This window comes from Gavialis gangeticus, unplaced genomic scaffold (assembly GCF_001723915.1).
Source record: "Gavialis gangeticus isolate Ggan-Ray unplaced genomic scaffold, GavGan_comp1, whole genome shotgun sequence".
In the NCBI taxonomy this organism is placed as follows: Eukaryota; Metazoa; Chordata; order Crocodylia; family Gavialidae; genus Gavialis; species Gavialis gangeticus.
Genome location: NW_017728994.1, coordinates 22914 through 31842, shown reverse-complemented (window position 1 = coordinate 31842; position 8929 = coordinate 22914). Strand labels below are relative to the sequence as shown.

The 8929-nt window shown below is 44.3% G+C and overlaps 1 protein-coding gene and 1 long non-coding RNA gene across 2 annotated transcripts in view; one reads left to right on the top strand and one right to left on the bottom strand.

Moving 5' to 3' along the window:
- The window catches only part of LOC109287126 (phytanoyl-CoA hydroxylase-interacting protein-like), a 32149-nt gene that overhangs the window by 4157 nt on the left and 19063 nt on the right, over window positions 1-8929 (top strand). The gene's annotated exons all lie outside the window — the stretch shown is intronic.
- The window catches only part of LOC109287283, a 17175-nt gene continuing 12372 nt past the window's right edge, over window positions 4127-8929 (bottom strand). The window contains exons 2-4 of the long non-coding RNA XR_002094813.1: window positions 8811-8822; window positions 7141-7143; window positions 4127-4582 (exon numbers count right to left, since the gene is read on the bottom strand). This is a non-coding gene — a long non-coding RNA (uncharacterized LOC109287283). The remainder of the gene's footprint in view (window positions 4583-7140; window positions 7144-8810; window positions 8823-8929) is intronic.

Here is an 8929-nt window from a genome sequence, read left to right as displayed (position 1 = left end):
CCCCAGGTGCATCACCTTGTACTTGTCAGTGTTGAATCCCATCCTATTCTCATCCACCCACCCCTGTAACCTGTCTAGATCCGATTTGCAGCCCATTCCTTCCCTCTAGCGTGCCCCCATCCCCCCATATCTTGGTGTCATCAGCAAATTTGAACAGGGTGCTTTTTACCCCCTCGTCCAAGTCACTGATGAAGATGTTGAACAGTGCAGGCCCACGGACCGAGCCCTGCGGAACCCCACTGCCCACATCCCTCCAGGTTGAAAATGACCCATCCACCACCACTCTCTGGGTGCGGCCCTCCAGCCAGTTGGCGACCCAACTGACTGTGTGGGTGTCAACACCACAGTCCCCCAGTTTCTTAATGAGAACGGGGTGAGAGACAGTGTCGAAGGCCTTCCAAAAGTACAGAAAGACTATGTCCACTGCTACCCCTGCATCCTAAGGATTTGGTGATCTGGTCATACAAGGTCACCAGGTTGATCTGACAGGACCTGCCACTAATGAACCCATGTTGGTTGCCCCTAAGCATAATCTTCCCTGCTGGCCCCTCATGGATATGCGCCAAAACAATTTTCTCAAAGGTTGCCCAGGATCAAGGTAAGACTAACTGGCCTATAGTTTCCTGGGTCCTCCTTCCTCCCCTTTTTTGAAGATGGGAACCACATTGGCCCTTTTCCAGTCCTGCGGCACCACACCAGAGCACCACGAGTGCTCGTACAGCTGTGCCAGGGGTCCCGCAATGACCTCAGCCAATTTCCTCAGTACTCTAGGGTGGAGATTGTCCAGAGCAGCTGATCTGGATACATCCAGTCCTTCCAGAAGTTCGCTAACTAGTTCCTCACTATCCCCATTGGGATCTAAGGGGGGCCCAGAGGGAGGGGTGATTGTTCTGGTCCCTACTCAGGAAAATGGAGGCAAAGAAATCGTTAAATATGTTGGCTTTGTCGTGTGGTGTGATGACTAAATTTCCTAGCGTGTCCTGCAGGGGCCCCACATTACCTAGAATCTCTACATACCTAAATTCCCCACCCTCATTTTACAAGATATTGTCAAAATATGTGCTTGTGAAATAGTTACTATGTAGTAGTAAGCACCATAGAAAATCCCATGGGGAAATTAATAATTCTGTCTTGAGGGCAGGATTTGAATAATGTGCAGTTAATAGGGCCTAGGTCTACAAATAAAACAATAAGGAGAAAACAGAATAGTGAATTGTTGTCTTGAGCAAAATAGTTCACTTAAGTAAGCAACATCCGTTATGTACACTGAACGAAGCAGGATTCTTGTGGAAAAAGTAGTACATGATCATGTAATTAAAGACTGAATCATAACTCGTTCATACAATTTAAGATACAGAGGCCCCCTTATTTCTGGATATTTTCCAACTGCTGAAGGGTTGCAATTTTAAAATGTTCTTTTAGTATAGTTTTATATTTTTCTAGCATGTAGCTGTATTATGGTAGAGCTTAGATGGCCTTATTAGAACCAAGTTCCCAAGCATCAGAGAGTTTACATTTGTATAAATGATATGATCACAGTCCCAAAGCATTTCCAATCCAAAATCCTTGTACTTGTGCATTATATTACCCGGGGGAAGCATTTCTCTCCTGACTTATATACGCAGAACCCCCAACTATTAACCAATAACATTGTCAGCATTATGTACAACTTTCAGTCTGGTTTTGTTTCCTTTTATTAATTCAGCATTTGTTTTTACTATAGTTAATTTAGCAGAGTGGTCTGGTAAGTAATTCTAGTGTTTGGTGGAATAGTGGTCAAGTAGCTTAGCTTCATAATGTGGGAATTTATCTTTCAAACAGGGTGAACAAAAAGATATCCTCTAATCTCTGGATCCATTCTATAATGCTGTTTTCCAGCATTATCTAGAAAAATATTTACTGTTCCAGTAATGATTCTATAAGTCTCAGTGGTGGTCAAGAGGGGGAAATCTAGGCTGAATCCCAAAAGGAAGGAAGACTATAGGATCTGAGTTTAGGGGAGTTCAATAATATTTAAATTATGGCCATCCCAACTACACGTGTACAAAGGTCCCATTTTGCTGTCATCCTTTCCAGCATAATGAGGAGATGTCTACAGATCTCTTAAAACATCTAAAGTGCAAAATTCATATGCTTGTTTCTCTTTCTCTTTTTTTTTAGCTAACAGGAATTTGAACACTTAAATAGATGTAGAAACTGAAATACCTTTGGAAATATTTATGAACTATATCCCAGGTTGCTGTGGATAGCTTGGAAATGGTTCTTCCACAGAGTTTCCCATCAAATTACTGAATTTCTGTTGCTATTAGGGTTTTTAAACAACTATTGCTTGTGTGTGTCAAGAAATAACCATACTAGTTCAGCTACTGAGCTGTGCAGAAAATTACCTATTACAGTTTCAGCATTTGTACTTTTACCCAGGTCTGTGCTTTTGACATATTAGATCTTTTATTGTTAGACATGGAAGAAATTTTAGAGAGCTGTGAAGAAAGAATTTGATGTTTTCTTAAACACTTTCCAAAATAGTGTACCATGAGAGGGGAGAGAAAAGACTCAGTATTTCTGAGAAACAGACTTTTTTGCTGATTTCCAGATGCTGAGTAGAAGACATAAGGGACCTTACAACAGAAGTCCCTTCATCAACAATTTCATAATTTTCTAGAGTTTAGATATGCAAAAGATTAAATATGATTACTAGGTTATTTCATGTTTACATATATTTTGTTCAATTGATAGCCCAAACATGGGACATCTAGGTCTTGAGACTGTACTCTATAATCAACAACTGTACCTCTTTTTTTTAAAGGACTTTTTTCCCTGTTAACTAAAATTTCCCCTCATTCAATTCAATTAATTTACTTCTACCATAATTATCCCTTTTCCTTTCCTGTTCCTTTTCCTTGTTTCTGGTTACATTCTGCAGGCACATGTTATTCATTGTTAGGCATTTTAGCTGATATGTGTGAAGCTCTTTTAACTTTTCCTCATAAATTAATTGTTCCATCCTCCTGACCGTTTTTCTTTTCCAAACTATCTGCAATTTGTCTATAAAGAAGCATGAAGGTTTGAATGAAATGAAGAACTGAATGAAACTCCGACTCCATGTGGCACCCAGTGACTAGGAAGGCGACAATCCAATTGCCAACGGATCCTGTTACTCATTAGCCAGCACACATTGCTCACAACAGCTTTATTCAAAATGGAGACAGCTTTGGGCAAAGGTCCCTCACAGACACACAGCCCATGAACCAGGGGACCTGCTGTGAATATTGGGGTTTTTTTTCACATTTTATACACCTTGGTTCATGCTCATTAACATTCATTCCACCTTCGTCCCTCCTTTTGTTCCACCCATTTCTCCTCCCATCTCAAGCTCCACCTCTGTTTATTGTTTACTTAACTAGCATGGAATTGCCTATGCATTTTATTCATTTACTTGCCTCTCTGCTAAGAGTGCATGCTCGAGACTTTGACCGCGGCTTCCTCTGGTCACTTGCTGGTTCTTTCTGGTTTCTTGTTGACTCCTTCTTCATCTGCAAGATCTTGCTTCTGCTTTATCTCCTGACGATAGTTGGTGGGCTGCATTTGTTCTTATTACACAATGGGCCCTATACTTTACAACACTATGACCTTGTTAGAAAACTGTTTGCCCAAGCATTTGCATCTTGCCTTGTGGTCAGCAGCTCTGCTGAGACACAGAAGAAAGCCTTTATTCAGCTGCAAATCCCCTGCTCCCCAAGATTCAAATACAGTCACCTTAACACTCCCTCACAGAATTAGTATAGGCAGCAAAAGAGAAACCCAGTCCACTCTCCAGAGGCCATCACTTTTTTTCCGCACAATACACCCCTTGGGCCTGGCAAGGTAGATGATGCTTTTGTGTTGCTCAGACAGAGGACTGACTTTTTTGCCCATCATTGGTGATGAGTGAGAGAGTGCTTAGGCTAGCTGCTTTTCAGCCTTGGACCGAGCCAGGAACTGGAATGATGGTACCATAGGGCTATTTTTCCCTTTTCTATTGACATGAATATGCAGCTGAATTTGTTTGCTGAATGCTGTTGTCATTATAGCACTACTAGTGCCCCTCTATTCTGCCAAAGTCTGGATAAATGTCAAGGGTTAGGACTTTAACTTGCTGTGGAAACTAGGTATGCTGTCTGTACAAGAAGGCCCTGGTTTTCCTTAGGATTTTATGATTTTACTTTGCGTTTCTAATCTTTGCACAAATTCTGGGAATTAATAAAACTACATTACATTACTATTTCTACTATACAAGTTAAAATACATTAATTTTAACACAAACAAAACAAAAACAAGGAGGGGGGAAGGAAACAAAGGATGACAATAAAACAAACAATTTAGTAGCCTTCTTGATCTTTGGCATGGCTGAACTCTGCAAGGTTATGGAGGTGATGCTCTGCGTGATGTATTACTTTTGTAGCCACTCTTCAGGTATTTCATAGCTTATCAAGAAGTTTTGCTTTGCATTTTATAGTTTAACATAGTTAACATCACAATTACTTATAGCAATAGCATTTTACAGACTTGGTAAAACACAGTCACTACACATAACACAGTCAAGCTTGATTTCTTTCTTGTACTCAGCAAACTTCATGATGCTTCAGCAGTGGTTCTATCCTGTAAAACACAAGGACAGAAAGGGAGGGGCTCACTCCTCTTGTTTTTCTTATACACTGTGGCTGGCTTTGCTTGGCCTATAGTCAGGCTGGCACTCATTCAAAAATTTCCTCCTGGCACTTTTGCAGAGGCTACTTTTACAACAGTGTTCTTCTTTTAAAGTGGTGGGCATTTCATGGCACACATCTCTTTTTTTTCCTTGTACTAAGAGTTTTTCTGTTTGAGTATGTTCTCCAAGCCTTTTGTTAATGAAGAATAAAACTTACAAGGAGGTGAGAGCTAGGGTTTTAAGGCACTCTATATTTGCCTTTTGCCTGTTCCCTGGGGTGGTTCTTATGCAGCATTTTGCAGAGCTTACCCCGCTACAGGTAGCTCTACTACACTAACCACACCTAGAAGGGTGGCAGTTTCAGGTCACACTCAGGATTAAACTTTCTACTCTCCTGCTTTGGTCTTCTTTACTTCTTATGGGCACAGTCTCTAACTTCTGAGCTTCTTGGCCCCCGCTTGGGTCAGCTGAGATTGCAGGCTCCTGGCTCTGGCAGCTCTAACAATGATCTTTCTTTCTGTGCTCCTTTTCTGAACTACCAAATCACTCGGTTTTTTTAGGGCTCTGCAGACCCTTTATTAGATCTTTCTTTTCTTTCTCTCTCTAGCACCTCTTTAGAATCCTAACACTTTTTTAGGTTTTACTTAACTTTTAGTTTTCCTTTAAAAAAATCTTAACCATATCCTTTCCGGGCTACAGGCTTCCCAATCCATTCTCATTAGTGGCCCTGTGGCAGTGATGGGACCCAGGGGCGGCCATGAACTCCCCTAGCGCCCCCCTACCATGCCAAATTGGTTTCAAATGCACCTTCTCTATCTCGCCCGCCACATCTTTGATGGTAATATTGTTAAAGGGAGGCTGCCTTTTTACCCTCTTTGGCATGGTGCCCTGAGATGTCCCAGTCCGTGCCCTAAAGCCTCAGGGGCTACGCGTGGGTACTACAGTCCGTGCCCTCACAGGTCCTCTGGCTCGTCTTTCTCCGTTGCCTTCGCCCTCATGGGCACCCTCTGGCTTGTCCTGCAGCTGCCACCCACACTGGGGCCTCACCTCGCGATCCCCGGCCGCACTGGGGCCTCGCACAATCGAGGCTCAGGTGGCCATAGCCGTGCCTGGCCCCCAGACCCCCTTCTCAGGTCTTGCGCCCCACTGGGGCTTCCCACAATCAAGGCTCAGGTGGCCATAGCCATGCCTGGCCCCCAGACCCCCTTCTCGGGTCTTGCGCCCCACTGGGGTCCTCACCGAGGCTCAGGTGGCCATAGCCATGCCTGGCCCCCCCAGACCCCCTTCTCGGGTCTTGTGACCCACTAGGGCCTCTCGCCTATGCCCACACTGGGGCTTTTCCCTCACGACACTGCCCACACTGAGGCCGGGGTCAATACACCCCCAAAACGCGGCGCCCTCTCCAGCGCTGGGTCTCCACACTACTGTGGAGCCCCTATGAGGCCTCCAACCCCTACAGCTTCACCCGGTCCTCCAGTCTTACACAACTACAAAACAGAAAACTCACACTCCTGTGTTACAACATAAATTCCAAGCCAACTGGCTAACCTTCATTCATATCCCTACCAGGGTTTCCTCCACCCAGTATCATCAAGCAGACGCTGCTCAGGCCATCAGGCTTCTCTGCTCTGCCTACTCCCAGCAGAGCTTCCTCTTCCTTGGCTGCCAGAGGAGAACTGACCTCTCTGGCCTCAGACTGGATTGTTTATATAGGCCAGGCCCTGCCCCCTTCTGGTCAGCTGACCAAACTGCGGTTGCCCTGGCAACCGGCACCTGTGCCTCTTTCTAGGCGCAGGGCACAGAAGTGTCCTGCGATAGGCCCCTTCTTACCTTGTTCCCTGCAAACTAATTTATTAAGCAAATCTCTCTCTTTTACTGCTGTACAGCCCAGAAAGCTCCACTTCAGGACTAAGAAAGTTCCCCTGAAAGACCATGGCTGACAAATTATACACTACAAACAGTCCCTTTAGGAAGACTCTTACCTTCCTAAAAAGGAAACCTTTAAACTATGCCTCTGCAGAGAAAAACAAAACATGCCTCTGATAAGCTCACTTCTCTTTCTCTGCTCAGAGTAACTCAAAGTAATTATAGGCACTGATCTCCGTTTACACACCTGTGCCTTGATGTTTCCTAAAACGAGCTGTTGGATCTGTGGGAATGTCTGTTCACCAGAGCGCCCCAAGGGATGACAAGATCAAACGGTCACAAACTCCTCCATGACCATTTCAGGCTGGACATAAGGAAGAATTCTTTACTCTCCAAGCCCCCAAGGTCTAGAATAGACTACCACTGGACGTGGTTCAAGCACCTACTTTGAATGCCTTCAAGAGACATTTGGATGTTTATCTTGGTGGGATCCTATGACCCTTGCTGACTTCCTGCTCCTGGGGCAGAGGGCTGGACTCAATCTTTTGAGGTCCCTTCCAACCCTAACATCTATGAAATCTGTAAACAATCTCTATCTCTTCTAATCTCTTCACTGTTCCTGGAGAGGCAGGGGGGAGAACCAAGTTTCCCCTCACTTCTAATCACAAATTCTCTGCCACTGCCTGAGCAGATGTCTAGTAACATATCTTGTCTCTTTCTGTGCTCCTGCTTCTATTTTCTGGTACACAGGATCCCAGAGTGTATGTATTACATTTTTCTAACTGTCTTTGATATATCTGAAGCTGTACTGCCTGTATAACACTTTGTCTTCTATAACCTGCACCAGTAACTTACACTTTACAGACTTCACAGCAAACACACACCTGGGAGAATAATTACAGTCTCTGCAGAAGACTGTAATTATTCTCCCAAGGACATTAGAGTTAAAGGATCCCTGTTCTTTACACAGCCTTTCTAGCAAAGAGATTACTTTCTTTGTTTTCTAACTTCCTATTGTAAACACAACAGGAGGTTCTTACTTAATTCCAAGCGAAACACAGCATATATTCATGTCCACTACTCTTCCTAATCTGGACAAACAAAGTCTCCTGGTTAGCAGTAACAAACAACATCTCCTGCACAATACTTATTACTTTCGTTACTTCCTATATAACTTTACATTACTACAAGTTTCAGCTAACCCCTCTAAAACTGCATCATTCTGCATCAACAGATTCCTTGATCAGTTAGGTTACTACTCTTGCATCCTGGTAGAGTTACCAATAGTTGGACTGGATATGAACCCAGCACCTATACCTTTGTTCTGGATGAATACAATCCTCAGACTGATTACAACACTTGCCAGTCAATAGGAAGTGAATTTATTGATACAGAGCAAGAACAAAAAAGCAACAATACAGACAATTAAACAATTCTATATATACTAAGCCTAGGGCTGTCATCAGAGTTAAGGTACATTTGGCCAGAGTGCAGGCTTTAGTCTAAGGCTCTCTCTCTTTGGTGTTAGCAGTCTGGAGGTGAAATCTTAAACACACCAAGCTAAAGGCTGGAGGGCAGATGCTTTATGAAAGGCCTGCTTCCATGATTTTTTTTTACCTAAAATTCCCTTGGCCCAATCCTGGGCCGTAATCCAAGCGAGGCTAGACAGATTCTTCTGGGGTCCTGGACCCCCATTCTGTTTAACCCAACTCACAATAACATCACGGAGGTCACCCTGACCTCACACACACACACACACAGAGGAAAAGCCTCTGAACCCACTGCCATGCTACTGGGGAAAGGTAGATGAGACAGCCCAAGAGAACCTCGTACACAAGTGTGTAAGCACACAGCCTTACCCTGGTAGTATCGGGATGATCAGTCCCCTCCAAGGATCAAAGGGAGCAGGAGAGCACACAAGCCTCCATGGCTCACCAAAAGCATCCAGGAATGTCTCCTTGCTAAAAAGGAGGCTTACATCCAATGGAAAGAAGGGGTCATCACCAGGGAGGATTATTCTGCAGTTGCTCGGGGATGTAGGGGGGTAGTTAGGAAGGCCAAGACAGAGATGGAACTGGGACTAGCTTCCCAGATTAAGGACAATAAGAAGGCCTTTTTTAAATACATAAGGGATAAAAAGAAGGTCCTGGGTAATGTGGGGCCCTTGCAGGATGCGTTGGGAAATTTGGTCATCACACCAGACGGCAAAGCTAACATGTTTAATGATTTCTTTGCCTCCGTCTTCCTAAGTAGGGACCAGAACAGCCACCTCCCTGCTGGGCCCCCCTCGGGCCCCGGGGGAGACACACCTGGGCTAAGGGTTAGCGAGGATTTAGTTAGGAAGCTTCTGGAGGGGCTGGACGTATTCAAGTCAGC